Genomic DNA, 25,694 nt, shown 5'->3' on the forward strand with positions numbered 1-25,694 from the left:
AAAGCAACATTAATTTATTATCTTATCGTTCTGGAGGTTAGGAGTCCAAAATGGGTTTTACTGCGGCGAAAACAGAAGTTTTGGCAGGGCTGTGTTCTTCCTCCGTCTTCCGAGTCAGTGATGGCAGGTTGAGCGTTCTCTCCTCTCTCCCTCTCCCTCCCCCTACACCTCAGCCTTCATTGTCGCATCTCCTGATTCTCGCCCGCCTGCCTTCCTCTTATAAGGACCCTGTGATGACACTGGCCCCACCCGAATAATCTAGGCTCATCTCCCATCCTTAATCACATCAGCAAAGTCTCTTTTGCCACAGAAGGTAACATTCACAGGTTCCAGGCATTAAGGTGTGGACATCGGCTGGGCACGGTGGCTCACGCCTGTAATCCTAGCACTTTGGGAGGAAGAGGCGGGTGGACTGCCTGAGCTCAGCAGTTCAAAACCAGCCTGGGCTACACGGTGAAACCCCGTCTCTACTAAAAATACAAAAAAATTAGCTGGGCGTGGCAGCATGCGCCTGTAGTCCTACTTAATCGGGAGGCTGACGCAGGAGAATTGCTTAAACCCGGGAGGCGGAGGTTGCAGTGAGCCAAGATCGCACCACTGCACTCCAGCTTGGGCGACAGAGCGAGACTCCGTCTCCAAAAAAAAAAAAAAAAAATGTGGACATCATGCCCACTTCAGCAGCACATATACTAAAACTGGAACGATACAGAGATTAGCATGGCCCCTGTGCAAGGGTGACACACAAATTCATGAAGCATTCTATATTTTTTTAATTAAAAAAAAAAATAGGGCCGTGTGTGGTGGCCAATGGCTCAAACCTGTAATCCCAGCACTTTGGGAGGCTGAGGCAGGAAGATTGCTTGAGGCCAGGACTTTGAGACCAGCTTGGGCAAGATAAGCCTGCTGGCGAGACACTGTCTCTACTAAAAATTTAAAAAATTAGCTGAGTGTGGTGACACGTGCCTGCAGTCTCAACTATTTGGGAGCCCAAGATGGGAGGATCGCTTGAGGCCAGGAGTTCCAGGCTGCAGTGAGCCATGATCGTGCCACTGTACTCCAGCCTGGGCAACAGAGTGAGACTCTGCCTCTTAAAAAAAAATAAAATAAAAAATGTAAATAAAAATAAAATAATTTTCTAAAAGACGTGGACATTTTTGGGTGGGCGCAGCATTCCATTCCCTGCCACACCTGGTTTCCTCCCTCCCAGGTTACCATGGGTCAATGCTATTCCTTGTACTTCACACTCAGTAACCCACTGAATCTCTACAACATCCCTGGAAAGTGGGCACTGTTATTCCTACCACCCCCTTTCTCACATGCCGAAAATAAGTCTGAACACACAGTTCCTATCACAGGCAGCTCCTCCAGACAGCTTTCTATGCAGGTCTGGTAACTGTGCCCTCCCTGTACCCTTCTAGACTAGACCACTCCTTGTTGGTTTCCCCAAACCCTGCCCGCACCTTCGTAAATAGCACAGGTATTAAACTCTTCAGTTACCTGATTTTAGTATGCCAGGACCCTACTCACTCTACCATGAGACTTCCCTCATGGCGAGAACAGAGTTTATGAATATTCAGGGCTGGCCTGGCTCATCATAAGTGCTCAATACATGTTGGCTACCAGGGTGATGCTTTTAAATCACTACTATGCCCATCTTTCCTCCTCCTACTGCTGCTACCACCCGGTAGGAGATACACACTCTTATCCCCATTTTACAGACAAAGACATTGAGGCTCAGAGATCCCCCGATAGACACTTGTCAGAACCAGGATTTGAACTCAGGTCTGCCTTATGCCAAACCCAAGGGTTTCTCCCAGCTGTCTGACCTCTGAGAATCCTAGCCGGGTGATTGTTTCCATAGGCTTTGTGTGCCCCTACACTGGCTTCGTGTTCTTGGGCTGGCAACCCTAGGGGGATGCTTCTGGTTGGCCTCCTCCTTGAAACATCTGCTCAGGCCTCACTCCCTTGTTAGATAATGACAGGTCTGGCCAGTGAAGTTCTGAGAGCTACACTGTCGGCTTCCTGGGGACCACATATGTTGACCAGGAATAGGCTGCAGCCATCAGCTGCCTCGTCAAGGTGGACCAGCTCCTGCAAGGCGACACAGGTTGCAGCCACCTGCAGGCACAAGGCACATCATCCTCACTTGAGCAATAACACCCCTCCCTGTGCCCAGCTACAGCCAAGCTCTGACCCCAGGAACCCAGGATGGGAAGGAGCCTGGACTGAAGCCAGTGCTGAGAAGTGGCAATGTCTTCCACCTTTCCTTAGCACCTGTTGGCTGCTGGAATCTTGTTGGCTCTCCACAGCCAGCCAGGTCAGACAGAGGAGCAAGACAGGCAGAGCCCACAGAGTGCTAAGTGACACTTGAGAACAGATTGTCAACAACGGATCATTTTTCTGCCTGTTCTAGTTAGGACCAGGAATAACAACTGTAATAGCAAACTCTTAGAGGCCGCTTAACCGTGTACTGGCCACTGTCCCAAGTACTTTACATGTACAAACTCATTGAGTCATGACCACATCCCTGTGAACAGGGTCCTGTTATTACCACCATCCCATTTTCACAGATGTAGAAACTACAGCACAGCACAGAGAGGTTCAGTGACTTGTCCAAGGCCACACAGCTAGAAATTGAAGAGCAAAGTCAGACCACCAGGCAGTCAGGCCCCTGAGTCTGAGCTCTTAATCTCTCTGCTGTAGTCAGAACAGAGATGCTGTCCAGTTACTGCGCGGGGCATTGTACAGATTCACTTCTGTAAGTAGACTCAGAGATGAGAGTACAAAGCTAGACCAAGGCTTCCTAGCAGTCTCCCTGGCTCTCACTGCAGCTCACGGTCTGTGGTAGGCAGCATCCGCCGCACGTGTCGTGTCCTCTTAAAATTCCCCAGTGCAGCTCTTGGGAGAAGGTCTGATTGGCCCCAGTCATTTTGTGTACCAGCTATTTCATAGGTCAGCAGCTGGCCAATGAATGGGCTGCACATGGTCATGTGCCTAGTCCTTATCCAATCAACTGTTGCCAAGGAGGAGGCAATGTCAGCTGGTATGAAAAAACATGGCTGCCTAGGGAGGCCCTTTCATCTGGGGCCTGGGTTGAACCAGGCAAAGCAATGAGGCATAGTAGACCCATTTTCAAGAAGGAACTCAGGATCTTCCCCAAAGCCTGGGCTTCTTCTCATTGTTCTAGATCTCAGAGTGTAGCACCTCCCTCCACCCCACTGTTCACATCAATAACCTGGAAAGGACCTCTAACATTTCCTCTTTCTTCCTTGCTTCTTCCAGTCAGCAACCAAGTTCTGTTCATTTTGCCTCCCCAGTGACGTGGGAGCCCATCCTCCTTCTATATCTCCACCGTCACCACCCTAGTGCTCGCCACCATGAGACCAAAGTAGTCTCCCTCTGTGTGTCCACTCCAACCCCCTCCACTTCATTCTTTTCCCTGCCAGCAGAGCAGGACTCTAAAAGAAAATTAATCTGATTGTCCTCTACTATCACTTCCCCTCACCTTCACCCAATTTAAACCCTCCAGGGGCTGCCCTTGTGCTCAGGACAAAGACCAAGCTCCACAGGTGAGGCTACAAAGCCTACCCAGCCTGCCTCTGCCCCCGCCACCAGCATCACGCCCTGACACACCTTGATTCCCCCTCTGTTTCTTCCCTCTGCCCTCCTCCCTCCTGTCTCGGCCTCTTGCACATGCCCTTCAGACCCCCAGAGATGCTCCTTCTCTAATGGATCCTTGAGGCGTCAGTTCAGAAGTCTCTTCTACATCCCCCTAAGTCCAGTTCTTTCATAGCATTTGTGATTACCTACTTCTGTGTGTGTGTGTGTGTGTGGCGGGGGGGGTCGTTTGTTTGTTTTGTTTTGTTTTGTTTTGTTTGAGACAAGGTCTTGCTCTGCTTCCCAGGCTGGAGTACAGAGGCGCAATCACAGTTCACTGCAGCCTCAACCTCCCGGGCTCAAGCGATCCTCCCAGCTCAGCCTCCTGAGTAGCTGGGACTGCTCAGTGCACCACCAAGCCTGGCTAATTTTTTAATTCTTCTTGGGGATGGAGTCTCACTTTGTTGCCCAGGCTAGTCTTGAACTCCTGGGCTCAAGTGATTTTCCTGCTTCAGCCTTTCAAAATACTTGTGTAATTATTACATTCATTCCTGCCTCCTCACTATTTGAAAAGTCTGTTTGGCTCACCAGTGTATCTGTAAGACCCGGCCCAGCACTGGGCACTGGGCAGAGCTCTGTAAACGGTGAGTAAGTGAAATGGCAAAGAAACCGAAGTTAGCTCAATCCTGCCCTGTGCCTTCTGGTTTATTTTCAGCAGACGAAAATAAAACAGGAAAGCCAGGCATTGTGGCTCACACCTGTAATCCCAGCACTTTGGGAGGCCAAGATGGGTGGATCGCTTGAGCTCATGAGTTCGAGACAAGCCTGGGCAGCATGGTGAAACCCTGTCTCTACAAAAAATACAAAAAAAAAATTGGCCTGATGTGGTGTACATGACTGTAGTCCCAGCTACTCAGGAGGTTGAGGTAGGAAGATTGCTTGAGCCCAGGAGGCAGAGGTTGCAGTGAGCTGAGACCGCGCCACTGCACTCCAGCCTCAGCAATAGAGCCAGCCTCTCAGTATTCTTCTGACATAGGTGCTGATTACTCTTATCAATGGATGAGGCAATGGAGGTTAAGAGATCAGGTAGTTTTTTTTTTTTTTTTTTTGAGACAGAGTTTCACTTTTGTCCCCCAGGCTGGAGTGCAATGGCGTGACTTCCACTCACTGCAACCTCCACCTCCCAGGTTCAAGGTATTCTCCTGCCTCAGCCTCCCAAGTAGCTGGGATTATAGACATGTGCCACCATGCCTGGGTAATTTTTGTATTTTTAGTTTGACCATATTGGCCAGGCTGGTCTCGAACTCCTGACTTCAGGTGATCCACCCACCTCGGCCTCCCAAAGTGCTGGGATTACAGGCATGAGCCACCGCACCCGGCCGAGATCGGTTAGTTCTTACAGTCATGCAGCTGCTCGGTGGTGGGGTCAGGATGACAGCACAGGTCTTTACAACTTCAAGACTCCAGCTCTACCTCAAAGGAGTGGGTTTGGGACAAGATAAGGAAGGCATTTGATGGTGACTCATCACCTGGCGCCTTCTGGGTTCTGTCTAGATTCTTTCTCGTAGTCCAGCTCTTCCAAGGCTCTCAATACCCCTGTAAGATACAATTCACTGTCACCTCTTTCTGGATGAAAAACTATTCGTTTCCTGTGGTTGCAGTAACGAAATACCACAAACTTGGTGGCTTGAAATAACAGAAATTTGTTCTCTCACAGTTCTGGAAGCCAGAAATCCAAAATCAGTGTCACTGAGCCAAAATCAAGGTGTCAGCGGGGCTGCACTGCCTCCGGAGGCTCAAGGAGAGAATCTGATCCTTGCCTCTTCGGGCTTCTGGTGGCTCCTGGTGTCTTTGGCTTGTGGCTGTGTCACTCCAGTCTCTGCCCCCATGGCCACATGGTCTTCTCCTCTTCTGTGAATGATGCCTCTCTCTGCCTCTCTCTTATAAGGACACATGTAACGGTATTTTGGGCCCAGGTGGATAAGGCAGGGTAACCTCCCCATGCCGATATCCTTAATCACATCTGCAAAGACATGATTATTTTCTAAATAATGTCACATTCACAGCTTCCTGGTATCCTTGAGTGGCCATTATTTCCTTTACTACACTGAGACTGAAAGAGAGGTGAGATAGTTTGTCCAAAAAACACCCAGTTGCTCAGTTATAGAATCAAAATGAAAATCCAACTCTTCCAACTCCCAAGCCCATGGCTACTTCTTAGGACCAGGAGATCATCTGCCAGATCGGCCAGGTGCTAGAGGGCCTAGGCCATTCCTAACCTGCAATTTTCCAGCCATGGTGCCTTGAGCAAGTCGCTTAATGTGAGCATTTTCCTCCTGCAGAAAATCGAGATGTTAACAGTAGCGTTCTTTAGATACTGTAAAGGTAAAAAGACTTGACAGGGCACAGTGGCTCACACCTGTAATCCCTGTTTTGGGAGGCCAAAGTGAGAAGGTTGCTTGAGGCCAAGAGTTTGAGACTAGCCTGGGCAACACAGCAAGATGCCATCTTTATAATAAAAATAAAAATAAAAATCAATTAGCTGGGCATGGTGGAACGCACCTGTAGTCCCAGCCAATTGAGAGGCTGAAGTGGGAGGATCATTGAGCCCAGGAGTTGAGGTTGCAGTGAGCCATGATCATGTCACTACACTCAGCCTGGGCAATAGAGGGAGATGTTGTCTCTAAAAAAAAAAAAAAAAAAAAAAGATATAATGTGTATAATGTGTGTATGAAGAGTTATCACCTAGAGAGGAGGCAGGTGAGGCTTTGTGGACCATCATCATGGGTCCCACCTCCCTGTCTGGCATCTTACTTACTCATCCCTCTCCCTCTTTCACTCCCTTACTCTTACTCTGTTTTTTGTGCTCCAGACAGACAGACCCTACCTCTTTTGCTTCTTTTTTGTTTGTTTGTTTTGAGATGGAGTGTCGCTCTTGTTGCCCAGGCTGGAGTGCAATGGCGCAATCTCGGCTCATCACAACCTCTGCCTCCCGGGTTCAAGCAATTCTCCTGCCTCAGCCTCCCGAGAAGCTGGGATTACAGGCATGCGCCACCACACCCAGCTAATTTTATATTTTTAGTAGAGATGGTGTTTCTCCATGTTGGTCAGGCTGGCCTCAAACTCCCAACCTCAGGTGATCCGCCTGCTTTGGCCTCCCAAAGTGCTGGGATTACAGGCGTGAGCCACTGCACCCGGCCTCTTTTGCAACTTTATACTCATTAACTCGCCCCATTCTGCAGCATCCCTATGTGGTAGATGCTGTTCTTATGCCATTTTCCAGATGAGAAAATTGAGGCACTGAGACATTGAGAAACTAACCTACAATCTTCTAGAGTGGGCTGCTTGCTGCCCTGTCTCCCACCTGCACCTACTGATTCATCTGCCTCAAAGAGCCTTCCCTCCTTCTCATGTCTTGATAACTCCTGTTCTTTCTGCAGATCACTGCCTCTTAGAAACCTACCCTGCCTCTTCAGGCTAGGTATGGTGCTCCCACGAGGACTCCTAGAGCACCCTATACTTCCCCTATTCTGGCACCCACCACTCTGACTGTAATTGTTTGTTTAAATGTCTGCCTTCTCTGCTTGATTGTAACCTCTGTGACAGCAGGAAATGAATGCATCCAGTTTGTTTGTTGATGGATCATCAGTATCTGCTGTGTATCCAGAAGTGTTCATTGTATGTATGTAAGTATGTATACATGTGTGTTTGAGTGGGTAGATGGATGGGTGAATGGATATATAGGTAGGTAGATAGATGAATTAGATGACCATCTGGGAAGTTTGGTGGATGGATGGATAGATGGATGGATGGATGGATGGATAAATGGGAGGAGAGTGGATGGATGAATGGGTAGGTGGATGGGTAAATGGGAGGAGAGTGATGGATGGATGGTGGATGGATGGATGGATGGATGGATAGATAAATGGGAGGAGAGGGATGGATGGATGGATGGATGGGTAGATAAATGAGAGGAGAGTAGATGGATGGATGGGTGGATGGGTAAATGAGAGGAGAGTAGATGGATGGATGGATGGGTGGATGGGTAAATGGGAGGAGAGTGGATGGATGGATGGGTAAATGGAAGGAGAGTGGATGGGTGGATGGGTAAATGGGAGGAGAGTGAGTAGATGGATAGATGGGTGGATGGGTAAATGGTAGGAGAGTGGTGGGTGGATGGATGGTAGATGGGTAAATGGGAGGAGAGTAGATGGATGGGTGGATGGGTAAATGGGAGAAGAGTAGATGGATGGATGGGTGGATGGATAAATGGGAGAAGAGTAGATGGATGGATGGATGGATGGATGGGTAAATGGGAGGAGAGTGGATGGATGGATGGGTAAATGGAAGGAGAGTGGATGGGTAAATGGAAGGAGAGTGGATGGGTGGATGGGTAAATGGGAGGAGAGTGAGTAGATGGATAGATGGGTGGATGGGTAAATGGGAGGAGAGTGAGTAGATGGATAGATGGGTGGATGGGTAAATGGTAGGAGAGTGGTGGGTGGATGGATGGTAGATGGATGGGTGGGAGGAGAGTGGATGGATGGATGGTGGATGGGTGGGTGGGTGGATGGATGGATGGATGGATGGATGGATAGATAGTCTAATCAGTTGTAATAACTCACTACCTCTTACAGCAACAGCAAGAGCTTGGATTTCATTTTCAGCTCAGCTCAAACCTCTTATATTTGGTAGGTGTCAAAACACTTCTTTCATGAAGACACAAAAACCTATAAGCAAAGTAGCACTCACTTCTCTGTGCTAGAAAAGACCATATAGGGCCTTTGAAAGAAATCTGGCAGCCACACTTATAATAATAAACATGGCTAAATATTGCTGAGCATTTATTATGAGGCAATGTGTTAAGCAATGCCATTTGTTCAAGAAATATTTACTGAATGCCAGCTACATGCCCCACTCTGTTCTAAACTCTGAGGATACATCAGTGAACCAGTAAATAGAAACCCCTGTATTCCTGGAGTTTATATCCTCTTAAAGACATTGTCTCATTTAATCTTAACAGTCCCAGGAGGGTAGATGCTGTTGATATCTCTTTTCACAGAGAGGAAACTGAGTTAAATAACTTGCAAAAGAGCGCAAACCTTGCAGTAACAAACTTATAGCAGCGGGAGCAGCCAGTGTGGGGCCAGCCTTTCACGTGGGCAGGCAGGGCTCTAATTCATTTCCATCTGATGTCAGCCTCATGAGGGAAATGCTGTTGTCTTGATTTTTTGTTTTCTTATTGAGATACAATTCACGTAACATAAAATTAACCATTAGGCTGGGCTCAATGGCTCATGCCTGTTATCCCAGCACTTTGGGAGGCCAAGTTGGGAGGATCTCTTGAGCCCAGGAGTTCAATACCAGCTTGGGCAACATGGCGAAACCCTGTCTCCACCAAAATACAAAGATTTAGCCGAGCATGGTGGCACTCACTTGTAGTCCCAGCTACTTGGGAGGCTGAAGTGGGAGGATCACTTAAGCCTAATAAGGTTAAGGCTGCTGCAGTGAGCCCTGATCGCAGCACTGCACTCCAGCCTAGGCAACAGAGGGAGACCCTGTCTGAAAAAAATAAAATAAAATAATAAAAATAAACCATTAATCATTTTAGAGTTTGCCATTCAGTGGCGTTTAGTACATTCACAGTGTTGTACAACCACCACCTCTGTCTAGTTCCAAGACATTCTCATCACACCAGAAGGAAACCTTGTCCCCACTAAGCAGTCACATTCCATTCCCGCTTCCCGCAAGCTCCTGGCAACTGCCAATCTGCTTTTCATCTCTATGGATTTGCCTATGCTGGACATTTTGTGTAAGTGGAACAATACCCTATGTGGCCTTTTGTGTCTGGCTTCTCTCATGCCGTGCTATGTTTTCGAGGTTCATCCATGTTGTAGCATGTATCAGCACTTCATTTCTTCTTTTTCTTTTTTGAGACGGAGTCTCACCGTGTTGCCCAGGCTTTAGTGGAGCATCATGATCTTGGCTCACTGCAACCTCTGCCTCCCGGGTTCAAGCAATTCTCCTGCCTCAGCCCCCAAGAGTAGCTGGGATTACAGGAGTGCGCCACCAGGCCTGGCTAATGTTTGTATTTTAGAGAGATGGGGTTTCGCCATGTAGGCCAGCCTGTTCTCAGACTCCTGACCTCAGGTGATCTGCCCACCTCGGCCTCCCAAAGTGCTGGAATTACAGGCATGAGCCACCATGCCCGGCTTTCATTCCTTCTTATGGCTAAATAATATTCCATTGTGTGGATAGACTACAATTTGTTTAGCCATTCCTCTGTCAATGGACATCTAGGCTGTTTTTGCTTTTTGGCTATTGTGAATAGTGCTGCTACGAGCTTTCGCAGACAAGTATCTGTTTGAACATAATTTTTGCGGTAAATACGTAGGCATAGAATTCTGGATCATGCTGTAATCCTATGTTGAACCTTTTGAGGAACTGTCAAACCTTCCCACAGTGCCTGCACCATTTCACATGCCCAGCGGAAGAAAATGAAAACAGCCAGAGGCTAAGAAAGTAGCCCAAAGCCACATAGCTCACAAGTGGCTATGTGGAGATTTGAACTCAGGCAGTCCTCCTGCTCCAGAACTGCTACCCTGAATTATTAGACCGCGATCCTTCCCGTGTATGTTCCCTGAATTCCTTTGGAAAATTTTCTTTTTTGTTTTTTGAGACAGAGTCTCTGTTGCTCAAGCTGGAGTTCAGTAGCACAATTTCGGCTCACAGCAACCTCCACCTCCCAGATTCAAGCAATTCTCCTGACTCAGCCTCCTGAGTAGCTGGGATTACAGCTGTGCACCACCACGCCCAGCTAATTTTTGTATTTTTAGTAGAGACGGGGTTTCACCATGTTGGCCAGGCTGGTCTTGAACTCCTGACCTCAGGTGATCTGCCCACCTCGGCCTCCCAAAGTGCTGGGATTACAGGTATGAGCCACTGCGCCCAGCCTAGAAAATTTCTGAGAATTAATTTTGGAGAAAAGTCCTCCTAAACCATTCATATAAAATTCCCCCAAGTCCAGGCCAGAGCTACCTCACTTCCTTCTCCTTGAAACGGACACTGCTAGGGCCGAGGAGGCGGGGATGGACCCAGCACCCCTTTCTTGCGCCTCCGAGCTGTGGGCGACAGTTATTAATGCCTCCCTGGCAACTGTCCAGCTCCCTTTTTTTGATGATGATTATTTTATTCGGTGAGATTAATGTGCCAGGTCAGCGCGTAATCTAGCCTGTAGAAAGTGATGTGAATAGTCTTCCCCAAGATAAATTGCAGGCTTGGAAAAGGTTCACAGCCTTCCCTTGCCTGTCTGAGTGCTCTCCCGAATCCTCATCAATCCTTGTCTGTGGAGAAGAAAAGGATGGGTTTTCATCTGCAGCGGGGGGAAGACACATTTGTCAGAGACCCCTAATGGCTCACGGCACAGATGCTCTTTCCCGGGCCTCCGCACCATCCACTGAGAGGGTGGGTTGGTTTTAATATTATAATTATTATATTGAAAGTGCTTTTGCTATTTGGGTCGGTTGATGGCCCTGACGTGTGAGGTTGGGTGAGCCACCTTGTCTAGGGACTTTGGGAATCTCTCCATTTTCTGCCTTTCTTAATCATCCCGCTGCCAATGCCAATTCCCACGTGCCTTGCAACGCTGGAGGGTCTGTCAGGAATCCTCATACCTGGGCCTTCTAGGAGAACTGGGCTTCCTGGCCAGCCAAGACGGGTTAAAGGTGGCATTGACTGATCTTCAGCCTCAGCCCCAAAACCATCACACTGGCCAGGTGTCTTCAGCTGCCACTTGTCATTACATATCCAGATAGCTTTTTTTTTTTTTTTTTTTTTTTTTTGAGGCAGGGTTTCATTGTCCAGGCTGGAGTGCAGTCGCGTGATCTCAGCTTACCACAACCTTGACCTCCTGGACTCCAGTGACCCTCCCACCTCAGTGTCCCACATGCCACCATGCCCAGCTAATTTTTAAAATTTTTGTAGAGACAGGGTCTCACTGTCTTGCCCCAGGCTGGTCTCGAACTCCTGGGCTCAAGTGCTCCTCCCACCTCAGCCTCCCAGAGTGCTGGGATTACAGGCATGAGCCACTGTGCCTGGTCCAGAAAACTTCTATATAGCTCATATGTGTTGCATTTGCCTGGCCTGGCTCCTACTCCACCTCTCCGACATCATCACTCATGACTCTGTCTCTTGCTCACTCAGGACTAGCCGTGCTGGTGACTTCTTGGTGCCTCCAAAGCACCCAGCGCCTTCCTTCTCAGGCTTTTGCTCTTGCTGTTCCCTCTGCTGGGAGCAGTTTTTTCCTGGATGTTTCCATGGCTGTCTCCTTCCCATCATTTGGATCTCGACTCCAATGTCACCACCTCTGGAAAGTCCTTCCTAACCACCCTGCTGAGAGTGCTTTTCTCCAACCTGCAGTATTCCACCATCATTTTATATCTTTCCTAGCATATACCAGTATCTGAAATAATCAGATTGTCTTTATTTATTTTCTGTCCTTCCTCACTAGAATGTGAACTCATGTGAGCAAAGACCCCTAGGTTGCTCTTGACTCACAGGGAATGTACCACTGTGGGCTGAATTCAGAGCTTCTCTGGGTGCTGTGTGGCTCACGCCTGTAATCCCAGCACTTTGAGAGTGTGAGGTGGGAGGATCACTTGAGCCTAGGAGTTCGAGACCAGCCTGGCAACAAAGTGAGACCCTGTCTCTATAAAAAACTAAAAACGTATCCAAGCATAGTGTCATGCACCTGCAGTCCCAGCTATTTAGGAGGCTGAGGTGGGAAGATTGCTTGAGCCAAGCAGGTTGAGGCTGCAGTGAGCAATGACTGGGCCACTGTACTTCAGCCTGAGCAACAGAATGAGATCCTGTCTCAAAAAAAGCCTGATATTAATGATCTATTAGAAGGTTTAAAACCAGGCCAGGGCTGGGCATAGTGGTTCACGTTTGTAATCCCAGCACTTTGGGAGGCCAAGGCAGGCAGATCCCTTGAGGTCAGGAGTTCGAGACTAGCCTAGCCAATGTGGCAAAATCCTGTCTCTACTAAAAACACAAAAATTAGTCAGGTGTGGTGGTGCACACCTGCAATCCCAGCTACGCGGGAGGCTGAGGTGGGAGGATTGCTTGAACCCGGGAGGTGGAGGCTGCAGTGAGCCGAGATTGTGCCACTGCACTCCAGCCTGTGTGACAGAGTGAGACTTTGTCTCAAAAAACAAAAGAAAGGAAAGAAAGGGAAGAGAAGGGGAGGGGAGGGGAGGAGGGAGGAAGGAAGGAAGGAAGGAAGGAAGGAAAGGAAGGAAAGAAAGAAATGAATTCCTCTTAGCCCAAGATCCCAGAGCTATGCTGTCTAATATAGTAGCTAAAAAAACAAAACCAGGCCTGCTTATTTCCCACCGCATAGAGTTCGGCTCGGCCACTGCCCCTGTCTCACCAATTTCACTGATGTTATTCAGGACCTGTTTGCTTACAGGGGCAATGCTAGATCCTGAGAATATAAAAATGAGTAAGACATCATCGTAACCTTTGTCCACTTACTTGATTCTCTGTGAATGAAACTTGGTTTTATATTAACTTAGCCCAAACCTTGGTAAGAAGGCAAATCCTCTGTCCCAGAAACATACATAGAAATATATCATATACTCCTACTTCTATAATACTAATACTAATTATTAAACATTTGATGTGTCCACATTGCCTCTTTATGAAAATGAAGGCCGGACACGGTGGCTCGTGCCTGTAATCCCAGCACTTTGGGAGGCCAAGGCAGGTGGATCACCTGGGGTCAGGAGTTCGACACCAGCCTGGCCAACATGGCAAAACCCTATCTCTACCATAAAAATACAAAAATTAGCCGGGTGTGGTGGCATGTGCCTGTAATCCCAGCTACTCCAGAGGCTGAGTCAGAAGAATCGCTTGAACCCAGGAGGCAGAGGTTGCAGTGAGCCGAGGTCACACCACTGCACTCCAGCCTGGGCGGCAGAGTGAGACTCCATCTCCAGAAAAAAAAAAAAAAGAAAGAAGAAAGAAAATGAATTCCCCTTAGCCCAAGATCCGGGAACTGTGCTGTCTAATATAGTAGCTACAGGCCACATGTGGCTCTCTAAATTTAAATTAATTATGTTTAAAATTGAGTTCCTCAGTTGCACCAACCACGTTTCAAGGGCTCAAACGCAGAAATGGCTCACGGCTACTAGGGTGACAATGTAGAGGTAGAATATTTCCATCCATGCAGAAAACGCTATTCTAGAATGTTCTTAGGACAAAGTTTAATTCAGCTTCCCAAAAGTACAGGTAGCAGATGGAGAAACATAAAAGCGGGCCCTTCCCTAAGAACTCTCTACAAGTCCACTGTTCAGGGAGACAGCACTGCAGGGTAGAAAGAACACAGCTGGAGTCAACAAAACTGGGTTCAAATCCTGGCTTCCTGACTTATTCCCCAGGTAACCTTGGCTACTCTTTTGAGGCTCCCAGCTTCTTCATCTCTCCAGTGGTCATTTCTTTTCCTTTTTCTTTTTGAGACAGAGTCTCACTCTGTCACCCAGGCTGGAGTGCAGTGGTGCAATCTCGGCTCACTGAAACCTCTGCCTCCCGGGTTCAAGTGATTCTCCTGCCTCAGCCTCCCAAGTAGCTGATATTACAGGCGCCCACCACCACGCCCAGCTAACTTTTGTATTTTTAGTAGAGAAGGGTTTTCACCATTTTGGCCAGGGTAGTCTTGAACTCCTGACCTCAAGTGATCCACCTGCCTCAGCTTCCCAAAGTGCTGGGATTACAGGTGTGAGCCACCATGCCCAGCCTCTCCAGTGGTCATTTCTGTCTCTTTAAGGTTATCATAAGGTGCAAGGTCAGGTATCTCATTGCTGGGTGGTTACTAGGACTGGTTGTATCAGAAACAAGGAAAGGCTTAGCTGAACTGATTTCTCTGAATAACACAGCATTTGACCAACTTGCCATCTTTTCCATAAGGACAGGGAGGAGGAAGCCCTTCCATATCCTGAATCATCTTAACTAAGTTCTAGCTCAGTAGGCTCAGCCAAATCCCTGGACAAGAGGTTCCAGTAGGGTGAGATCCCATAGGCTCTCAGTCCTATTGGTTTTTCTCTAAGCACAGGGACGGGGAGGGAAGGTGGACAAAAATAAGAAAGGTGGTCTTCTCTGACATGAGAACCAAGAGGATTCATGGGGCTTTCAGTGCCATTAAAATCTCTATATTTTCCAGGCCCTGAACCCAGCACTTTTGCTCTCAAAGTGGTTTCCCATTGTTGGAGGCATCTTCGCTCCTGGAGGTCACACCTTCCCCTCTCCCCGCCTTCCCTTCTCCCAATCAGACATCTGTCTATGCTGGGGCAGGTCTGAGTATTCTAAGCTTCAGCTATGGTTTTGGCTGCATAACATTCTGTGTGTAAAGACACAGTGCCCCATCCTGGAATAAGAACTTCGAGAAGAGCCAGCCACACTGGTTCCAACTACCCACACACAAGGGCTGGAAGAAGGTTAAGTAGTGATTCCCAACTAGGGGGCTGTGGTAATTTCTGGATCATTTTTAGTTGGCACCATTGGAGGGGGTGTGCTACTGGTATTTAGTGGACAGAGACCAGGGGTGCTGCTGAATATTCTACAGTGCACAGGACAGCCCCCTACTGCAACCCAGAATTATCCAGCCCTAAATGTCAGCAGTGCTGAAGTTGAGGAACTCTGGGTTAAATGTGTGCCTTATGGAACTGGGTCAGCTCCCCAAATGTTATGGATTGAACTGTGCTCCCCAAATGTTATGGACTGAACTGTGCCCCCCAAAATATGTGTGTTGGAGTCCAAACCCCAGGACCTCAGAATTTGGCTATATTTGGAAATAGGGTCTATAAAGATGGCCAGGCTCTGTGGGTCACTCCTGTAATCCCAGCACTTTGGGAGGCTGAGGCAGGTGGATCACTTGAGGTCAGAAGTTCAAGACCAGCCTGTCTCTACTAAAAATACAAAAATTAGCCAGGTTTGGTGGCGTGTGCCTGTAATCCCAGTACTTGGGAGACTGAGGCAGGAGACTTACTTGAACCCGGGAGGTGGAGGTTGCAGCTGAGATGATGCCACTGCACTCCAGCCTGTCTATCTCAAAAAAAAAAAAAAAGTTATTAAGTTAGAGTGAGGTCACTAGTGATGCAAGGCAGGCAAGCCCCAAAGAGGGGCTTAGACTGTGAGGGTTCTTGGCTTTGCCCAAGAAAGAATTCAAGGGTGAGCCAGTGGTAGGGTAGAAGAAGGTAGCTTTATTGAAGAGGTGTTACAGCTCAGGCAGTGTTACAGCACCGTGACTACTCCTGCAGAGCAGGGCTGCCCCATAGGCAGAGAGTAGCACCTCAGGGCAATTTTGCAGCCATATTTATACCTACTTTTAATTACATGTAGATTAAGGGGCAGTTTATGCAGAAATTTCCAGGGAAGGGGTAGTCACTTTTGGGTCACTGGGTGATGGTCATGGAAAGCAGTGGTAACTCCTGGGTGTTGCCATGGCAATGGTAAACTAACATGGCATACTGTTGGGCATGGCTTATGGAAAGCTGCCTCCACCCTGTCCCTGTTCTAGCTAGCTCTCAACTTGGCCCCATATCTGAGCCCCATCTCTGGAGTCAAGTCCCGCCTGCTACCTCACTAGGACGGGCCCTGGTCCAATAGGACTGGTGTCCTTGTAAAGGAGATTTGGAACACTGACAGGCACAGAGGAAAGATCACGTGAGGACACAGAGAAAATAGCCACCTACAAGCCAAGGAGAGAGAGGCCTGGGAAACAGAACGAGACTCTGTCTCAAAAAAAAAAGAAGCAGCAGCAGCAGCAAATATATGTGCGTGTTCTTTTTACTCACCTTTGTATATTCAAATAGAATAGTAACATTCTATATACAGCTCCCACCTTGCTTTTATTATCCATCTATCTTAGAGATTGTTCGGATAAATACATAGAGAAAACACTGCACAGTGGTTAAATGCATGGACCCTGGAGCCAGATTGCCTGTGTTCAAATCCTGTTTGAGAAACCCTCTGCCATTTACCAGCTTTGGGACCTTAGCAAGGTAGTTTGCATCTCTCGCATTCATTTTCTCATCTGTAAAATGGGATCATAATAGTACCTATCTGCATTGTTTTTTTTATTTTTATTTTTTATTTTTTTGAGACAGAGTCTCTGTCACCCAGGTTGGAGTGCAGTGGCGTGATCTCAGCTCACTGCAACCTCAGCCTCCCAGGCTGAAGTGATTCTCCCGCCTCAGCCTCCTGAATCTGGGACCACAGATGTGTGCCACCATGCCCAGCTAATTTTTCATATATTTCTTTTTTTGGTAGAGACGGGGTTTCACCATGTTGCCCAGGCTGGGCTCGAACTCCTAAGCTCAAGCGATCTACCTGCCTCCGCCTCCAAGTGCTGATTACAGACATGAGCCACTGTGCCTGGTCCAATCATAACAGTACCTACATGTGTTAGTTTTCATTTACTGCCTAACAAATGACCACTGACTTAGTGGCTTAGAAAACACTCATTTATGAGTTCACAGTTCTGTAGGTCAGCAGTCCAGGTCAGCTTGATTGAGTTTTCTACAAAGGGTCTCACAAGGCCAAAAACAAGGTGTTGGCCAGGCTGGGCTCTTATCTGGAGGTTCTGGAGACAAGTCTACTTCCAGGCTTATTAAGGTTGTTGGCAGAATCAGTTCTGTGTGGTTGTAGGACTTGAGGTCCTCCATCCTTGCTGGCTGCCATCCAGGTCACTCTCAGCTCCTAGAAGCCACGCTCCAGTCCTTGTACACAGTTGCCACCATCTTCAAGCCAAAAGCAGAGTGCTATTCTTGTGTCTGACATTTCTCTGACTTCCTTTTCCCCCAGCCCAAGAAAACTCTGCTTTTAAAGGGCTTAGGTGATTAAATTAGACTCACTGGGACAGCCTGCTAACCAACTAAAGGGTAACTGATTAGTAACCTCAATTATATCTCCAAAATCCCTTTTATCGTGTAGCCTGTAATATGATCTAGATGTGATATTTCATTACCTTCATAGTACTGGGCATTAAGATGGGAAATTTTGCTGGGTGCCCACTGCACTATCTCAGAGGGTTGTTGTGAAAATGCAATTGCACATCTCTTAGTATGCAGTATTTATAAGTTAGCTGTGTTTTTTTTTAACAGCGGTTGTGTGTATTTTGGAAGTTGTTTGGATTTATCAAGGATTTTTTAAAGGGATTCCTCAGCTGGGCACGATGGCTCATGCCTGTAATCCCTTTTTTTGGTAGAGACAGGGTTTCACCATGGGAGGCTGATGTGGGCAGATCACCTGAGGTCACCTCGTGTCTACTAAAAATATGTACCTGTCCCTTGGAACTTACAGTCCAGTGATGAAAATGATGGCCTGGATAATTAGGGGTAGTGTGGTGATACAGTTTGGATGTTTGTCCCCTCCAAATCTCATGGTAAAAAGTGATTCCCCATTGTTGGAGGTGGCGCTTAGTAGGAGTTGTTTGGGTCACAGGGGTGAATCTCATGTGAATGGCATGGTACCCTCCCCAAGGTAATGAGTGAGTTATTGCTATATTAGTTCATGCACGATCTGACTGTTTAAAAGAGCCTGGCATCTCTTTTGCTTGCTCTCTCAACATGTGACACACCTGCTCCCCCTTCACCTTCTGCCATGAGTAAAAGCTTCCTGAAGCTTCACCAGAGGCCGAGCATATGCAGGTGCCATGCTTCCCCTACAGTCTGCAGAACCATGAGCCAAAATAAACCTCTTTTCTTTACAAATCACCTAGTCTCAGCCGGGCATGGTGGCTCATGCCTGTAATCCCTGCACATTGGGAGGCCAGGGCGGGCAGATCATTTGAGGTCAGGAGTTCGAGACCAGCCTGACCAACATGGTGAAGCTCTGTCTCTACTAAAAATACAAAAAATTGGCCGGGCACAGTGGCTTACACCTGTAATCCCAGCACTTTGGAAGGCTGAAGCGGGCAGATCACCTGAGGTCACGGGTTCAAGTCCAGCCTGGCCAACATGGTGAAACTTTTCTCTACTATAAATATAAAAAATCAGCCGGGCATGGTGGTGGTTGCCTGTAATCCCAGCTACTCGGGTGGCTGAGGCAGGAGAATTGCTTGAACCCAAGAGGCGGGAGGTTGCAGTGAGCCAAGATAATGCCACTGCCCTCCAGCCTGGGTGACAGAGCAAGACTCTGTCTCAAAAAAAAAAAAATGGTTTAAAAATGCAAAAAATTAGCTGGCACTGTGGTGCATGCCTGTAATCCCAGCTACTCAGGGGGCTGAGGCAAGAGAATTGCTTGAGCCCGGGAGGTGGAGGTTGCAGTGAGCTGAGATTGTGCCGTTGCACTCCAGCCCAGGTGACAGAGCAAGACTCCATCTCAAAATAAAATAAAATAAAATAAAATACCATTTGACAGATAAAACAGAGGCTCAGGGAGGCTAACCAATTTGTGAAGGGTCACTGCTGGAAGGTGACAAAGTAGGACTCAGCTTGACTGGGTGACAATAAGAATAACAGCTGATATGTCTAGGATTACTCTTCTTGTTTGTGTATTTATCCACTGTGTGAAGTGCTTTATTTGCATGATTTCATTTGGTCTTCTCAGCAACACTCTGAGAAGGTAGGTGCTGTTATTGTTCCCATTCCACAGATGAGGAAACTGAGGGCCAGCAAGAGAATGCCACCCAGCAGTGAGCAGCAAAGCCAGGGGGTGCTGAGCCCAGGGGGTGCCCTGTCTGCCTGCAGCTGTTATTGAAGATGTCCCTTTTCTCACCGTCAGGTTTTACTGGAACAGAAGAGAAAGCCAGTGAGATACTAATCATTAGCAATGTTAATTACCTGATATTTAGTCGGCTTTATGCTTTTACAAAATGTACCTCCCTTTCTGTTGCCAGGAAGATTCTAGAGCATGTAGCAAGAAAAGCAAGTAATTGTCTTTCTCTGCAGCCCTGTGGAATTGTCGAAAGAGCACATACTATACCCTAAAATTAAACCTAGATTCAAGTTCTAGCTCCTTCTGCCTCTGAGACCTTGATTAACCTCATTGAGCCCCAATGTCTCTGTCTTTAAAATGGGAATAGCAGGACTTAACTCATAACACTGTTGTGAGAATTAAATGAAATAACACAAGTCAAGTGCTGGCTGGTTAGTTAATTATTGTCATTCTGAGGAAGATAAGAGCATTAGCAGCCATCTGTTTATAATTTAAAGTGAGTAAGAAAGTTAGAATCTAACCAAAGTCAGGATCGAACAGAATACCGTTTTTTCAAACTATGTTTCTGGGCCCTTAGGGAGATGTTAATAGGCATTTTATTGGTTTGTTTGTTTTCTGTGGGTTTTTTTTTTTTTTTTTTTTTTTTGAGACAGAGTCTCACTCTGTTGCCCAGGCTGGAGTGCAGTGGTGCGATCTTGGCTCACTGCCACCTCCGCCTCCCAGGTTCAAGCGATTCTCCTGCCTCAGCCTCCTGAGCAGCTGGGATTACAGGCACCTGCCACCATGCCCAGCTAATTTTTGTATTTGTAGCAGAGATGGAGTTTCGCCATGTTGGCCAGGCTGGTTTTGAACTCCTGACCTCAAGTGATCCACCTGCCTTGGCCTCCCAAAGTGGTGACTTAAAGGTGTGAGCCACCGCACCCAGCCTAATAGGCATTTTATAAAAAGTTGTTCTATGGTTAAATAACTTTGGGAAATGCTCTGTATATTATCCCCTACTCACACACTCACATAGTAAAGGCTCTGAGAAGTCCCGCAATAAAGAAATTCATTTCACTTTGTTTTCTCTGACACATTTCCAACTTATTAAGCATGGGACCCTTTTATTGAGGAGCACAGCATCTTGCAGACTCTAGTTCAGGAGTCGGCAAACTACAGGTGGGCCCACTGCTTGTTTTTGTAAATAAAGTTCTGTTGGAAACCAGCCATGCCCATTTATGTATGCATTGTCTGTGACTTTCACTGTACTGTGGCAGAGTTGAGGAATGATGACAGAGACTCTGTGGCCCACAAATCTTAAAATATTTACTGTCTGGTCCTTTAAAAAAAAGTCTGCTAAAACTGAAGTTAGTGTAAAGATGGGGGCAGACATTGGGAATGATGTGGCCACAAGACAAACAATGCCACCAGCCACCAGGAACTGGGAGAGGCAAAGAATGACTTTCTTCTCTAGAGTCTCCAGAGGGAATGTGGCCCAGCCAACACTTTGATTTGGGCCCAAGGAAACTAATTTTGGACTTCTGGCCTCCAGATCTGGGAGAGAATAAGTTTCTTTTGTTTCAAGCCACTCAGCATGTGGCAATTTCCTACAGGAGCTACAAGAAACTAATGAACAGGTGGGCCGGGCGCAGTGGCTCATGCCTGTAATCCTAGCACTTTGGGAGGCCGAGCCAGGAGGATCACTTGAATCCAGGAGTTCGAACCCAGCCTGGGTGGCATGGTGAAACTCTGTCTCTACCAAAAAAAAAAAAAATTAGCCTAGCACGGTAGCATATGCATATAGACCCAGCTACTCAGGAGGCTGAGGTGGGAGAATCTCTTGAGCCTGGGAGGCAGAGGATGCAGTGAGCCGAGATCACGCCACTGCACCCCAGCCTGGGCAACAGAGCAAGACCCTGTCTTAAAAAAAAAAATCAAAAACAAATACACAGGTGTTTATGCCACTTGTATTTGTCAGAGAAGGAAGTTGGTCCATCTCATGAGCGACATTCACAACAGCAGAGGAAACACCTGGTCTTGTTATGCCAGCAGTGGAGGTTATAAAGTCCTCTGGGTGCAGCCGACACCACCTGCCACGGGGGTGATGTTTTACACTCTCCCTCCTCTTGTTCCAGTTGTCATTAGTTGCCTGTATACATCTGAGATTTTTCATTTTTAGGTTATTTTTGAATATTTTAAAATTATAAAATATTTCAACTATACAGAAAATAATATATAACAGGAATCTCCACACCTACCATTGAGATTGAACCTTTTCCATGCTTGCTTCAGATCTTCCTCTTTCCTTTTAGAGAAATAAAAGCCACTCCGCTGACCCCACTTACATCCACTGTATTGTTTCCTGTCTGTATTAATTAGGGTATCCCAGGTGCTGCTGTCAACAACACCAAAGTCTCAAAGGTGTCGCCCAACATTCTTTTCAGCTCATCAGAGTCCAGTGGAGGTTGGCCAAGGTGCTCTGCTCCAGGCAGTCATTTAGGGATCGTGGCTTCTTCCATGGAATGAAATCACCATCCCCCAGGATGTTCTCATAGGACAATTTCTCAACTTGAGGTGTATATAAAAGTCATCTGGAGAGCCTTGAGTAGCAGGGGGATGAGATCTCAGTCTCCACTGGAACCTCAACATCAGGGGGCCAATGAGTGAAGGGAAACTGGAGAATTACATGAAAGGTTTTTGGCCCAAGGCAGTGGTGCAGAACACTTCCACCCACATTCTTTCCTTGGCTAGGACCCAGTCAGAAGGCCTCACCTAACAGCGGATAATCTGGGAAACTTTTGTCTTACTGAGAGCCTGGGGGAAGATTAAGTGGGACTTGGGGAACCATGGCAGTATCTCTGCCACATCCTTTGAAATGTGTATTCCTTCTCCTTCCCTAGAGGTTACCACTGGTTCCTTACTTTTACTACACATTTATGTCCATAAACAAAATATGGTGTTGGTTTTGGTGCATATCAAATTAACATAGCTTATATTCTACATACATCCTTTGGCAACTTATGCTGTTACACAGTGTTGTGTTTTTGAGGTTTGTGTGTATTCTTGCTTCTCAAAGTGCAGTCCCTGGACCAGTAGCATGAGCACCTGGCAACTTGTTAGAAATGTAAAGCCTCAGACCCCACCCCAGACCTACTGATTCAGAAACTGTGAGGTGGGGCCAGCAGTCTGTGCCTTTCCAAATCCTCCAGATAATTTGAATGCACACTGAAGTTTGATAACCACAGATCTTTATTAATATGTGTAGCTCTAGTTCTCAGTTTATTCATTTTTCAGCAATATGTAATACTCTTTGGTTTATTCATCCATTCCCCTAACTCATGAGCAATTAGATTGTTTCTTTATTTTTTTACCATTATGTATATTACAGTAATGATCATCTCACTACATATGCACAAAAGTTTCTCTAACACAGCCATCTAGAAATGAAATTGTTGAATTTTAGGATTGAGTAGCTTTAGCTTTATCCAGAATCCCAAGACGGTTCTTTCTCGAGGCAGACTGGGTGCGGTGGCTCACGCCTGTAATCCCAGCATTTTGGGAGGCCACAGTGGGCAGATGACCCCTAGGAGTTCAAGACCAGCCTAGGCAGCATGACAAAACCTTGTCTCTACAAAACATACAAAAATTAGCCAGGCATGGTGGTACATGCCTGTAGTTCCAGCTATTCAGGAAGCCGAAGTGGGAGGATCGCTTGAGCCTGGGAAGTAGAGGCTGCAGTGAGCCACGATTACACCACTGCACTCCATCCTGGGTGATGAAGTGAAACCCTGTCAAAAAAGAAAAAGAAGCTATAGCAATTTACACTTCTTCCAATGCTGGATACAAGTTGTTTTTTCTTGTTTTCCTTTAAGCTTTTCGCATTACTTTGAAATCCCTTATCTTCAAGGTGTACTAGAGACACATTATCAAGAAAGGGTTAAGACATTGTCTTTTTTTTTTTTTTTAGAAGTTTTAGATTTAAACATGGACACAGAACCTGGCTCCATCACTTCCTCTATCGCCCACTGCTTGGTGGGTTTGCTTCTGGATGTTTGATTTTTCTTTGCCTAACAGAGGTAATAGCGGGCAGTTCTCTCTTTTTCCTAATCTTGATGGGAGTGCCTCTAGGATGCCTGTAACAGACAAGGTTCACCAGAGAAACAGAACCAGTAGAATATATGTACATAGATTTATTTTAAGGAATTGCCTTGTAGGACTGCAGGGGCTAGAAAGTCTGAAATCTGCAGAACAGGCCAGCAGGCTGAAAGCTCTTGGAAGGAGCTGATGCTGCATTTTTTGTTGTTGTTGTTGTTGTTTTTTGACACAGCGTCTCTCTCTGTCGCCCAGCCTGGAGTGCAATGGTGCAATCTCAGCTCAGTACAACCTTCGCCTCCCGGGTTCCAGCAAGTCTCGTGCCTCAGCCTCCTGAGTAGCTAGGACCACAGGTGTGAGCCGCCACACCGGCTAATTTTTATAATTTTAGTAGAGACGGGGTTTTGCCATGTTGGCCAGGCTGGTCTCGAACTCCTGGCCTCAACTGATCTGCCTGTCTCGGCTTCCCAAAGTGCTGGGATTACAGGCGTGAGCCACGGTGCCCAGCCCTGATGCTGAAGTCTTGAGGCAGAATTTATTCTTCCTCGGGGAAACCTCAGTCTTGTTCTTACAGCCCTTCAGCTGATTGGATGAGGTTCACCCAGGATATCAAGGAAAATCTTCATTGCTTATGTCAACTGATTGTAGATGTTAACAACATTTACAAAATGCCGTCACAGCAAAACCGAGATCAGTGTTTGATTGCGTAACTAAATACTACAGCCTAGCGAGCTGAATCGAGACATTAAACTAAACATATAGTCCCCCATTAAACAAGAGGCCAGCTTTGGAGCTGGCGCTGATGTTTTATCATGTTAACAAAGTATTCATCTTGGCTGGGTGCTGAGGCTCATGCCTGTAATTTCAGCACTTTGGGAGGCCGAGGTGGGCAGATCACTCGAGGCCAGGAGTTCAAGACCAGCCTGGAAACCCCATCTCTACCAAAAATACAAAAATTAGCCAGGCATGGTGGTGCATGCCTGTAATCCTAGCTACTTGGAAGGCTGAGGCATGAGAATAGCTTGAACCTGGGAGGTGGAGGTTGCAGTGAGCCCAGATGGCACCACCGCATTCCAGCCTGGGTAACAGAGTGAGACTGTCTCAAAAAAAAAAAATTTAAAAAAAAAAAAAAAAAAAAATATATATATATATATATATATATATATATATATATATATTCATCTAGTTTAATCTAGTAAAATGTTTAAAATTAAAGATGGTTGTTATGGCCAGGCACAGTGTTTCACATCTATAATCCTAGCAGTTTAGGAGGCTGAGGCCAGGAGTTCGGGACCAAGCCTGGGCAACATAGTGAGACACCTTCTCTATAAAAAAAATTAATTAAAAAATTAGCTGAGCACGGCGGTGCACACCTGTAGTCCCAGCTACTCGGGAGACTGAGGATCCCTTGAGCCTGGGAGTTCGAGGCTGCAGTGAGCCATGGTCATGCCACTATACTCTCCACCCTGAGTGACACAAGAGACCCTGTCTCAAAAAAAAAAAAAAAAGCTGTTGAATTTGATCAAAAAGCATTTGATTTTTCTCCTTTCATCTGTTGCTATGAAGAGCTGCATTATTAGATTTTCTATTAATCCTTGCATTCAATGAACCCCTCTTGATCATAACCTATTATTCTTTGAATGTACTTCTGGATTCCGTGTGCCACTGTTCTGCTGGGATTTTTGCTCCTCATTTGTAAAAGTTCTTAAGTGTTCCTCTCCCTTTTTACATGGCTTCCCGGAAATGGCTCCCGTCACTTTCACTTAGATCTCATTGGCCACCACTCAGTCACACTTACCACATGGCAGGCTGGGGAGTGTCATCTTGTGGCTGGGTGCCAATGGCCCTAAGCAAAGATTGAGACGCTTATTTTGAAAGAGGAAGGGGAGAAGGGATATCGGGAGGCACTAGCAATCTCTGTACCGGGGTGATTATCCCTTGTCTATAAATGAGAGACTGGAAGCTCAGCAAGGTGTGTTCACTTATCCAGGGTCACACAGCAAGTCTGTGGCCAGGCTGTGACTTCAGAGGCCAGGTCTTCCAGATGCCAAGGGAGATGCCATTAGGGACCCGTGATAGTAATAAAATAAGAAATATTAGATGATAATACGACGGAGTAATAATAAATATCCAGTGTCCCTAGTACTGGTCTAAATGCTTCATTAACATGAACTCATTTCATTCTCACAACAATCCTATGAGGTAGACACTCTTAATGCCCCCAATTTGCAGATGAGGAAACTGAGGCACAGAGAAGGTAAGTGACTTGCCTGGGGTATGTAAATGACAGGGCTTAGAATCTAAGACTCTTA

The 25,694-nt window shown here is 46.8% G+C and overlaps 1 protein-coding gene and 1 non-coding gene across 7 annotated transcripts in view; both read left to right on the top strand.

Moving 5' to 3' along the window:
- RNFT2 (ring finger protein, transmembrane 2) overlaps positions 1-25,694 on the top strand; it is a 114,098-nt gene that overhangs the window by 43,148 nt on the left and 45,256 nt on the right. The gene's annotated exons all lie outside the window — the stretch shown is intronic.
- On the top strand, positions 666-769 carry LOC112205067 (U6 spliceosomal RNA). The gene has a single exon (XR_002938932.1). It is a non-coding gene; the product is annotated as a U6 spliceosomal RNA (small nuclear RNA).

The sequence above is a fragment of the Pan troglodytes genome, chromosome 10, assembly GCF_028858775.2.
Source record: "Pan troglodytes isolate AG18354 chromosome 10, NHGRI_mPanTro3-v2.0_pri, whole genome shotgun sequence".
Lineage (NCBI taxonomy): Eukaryota > Metazoa > Chordata > Mammalia > Primates > Hominidae > Pan > Pan troglodytes.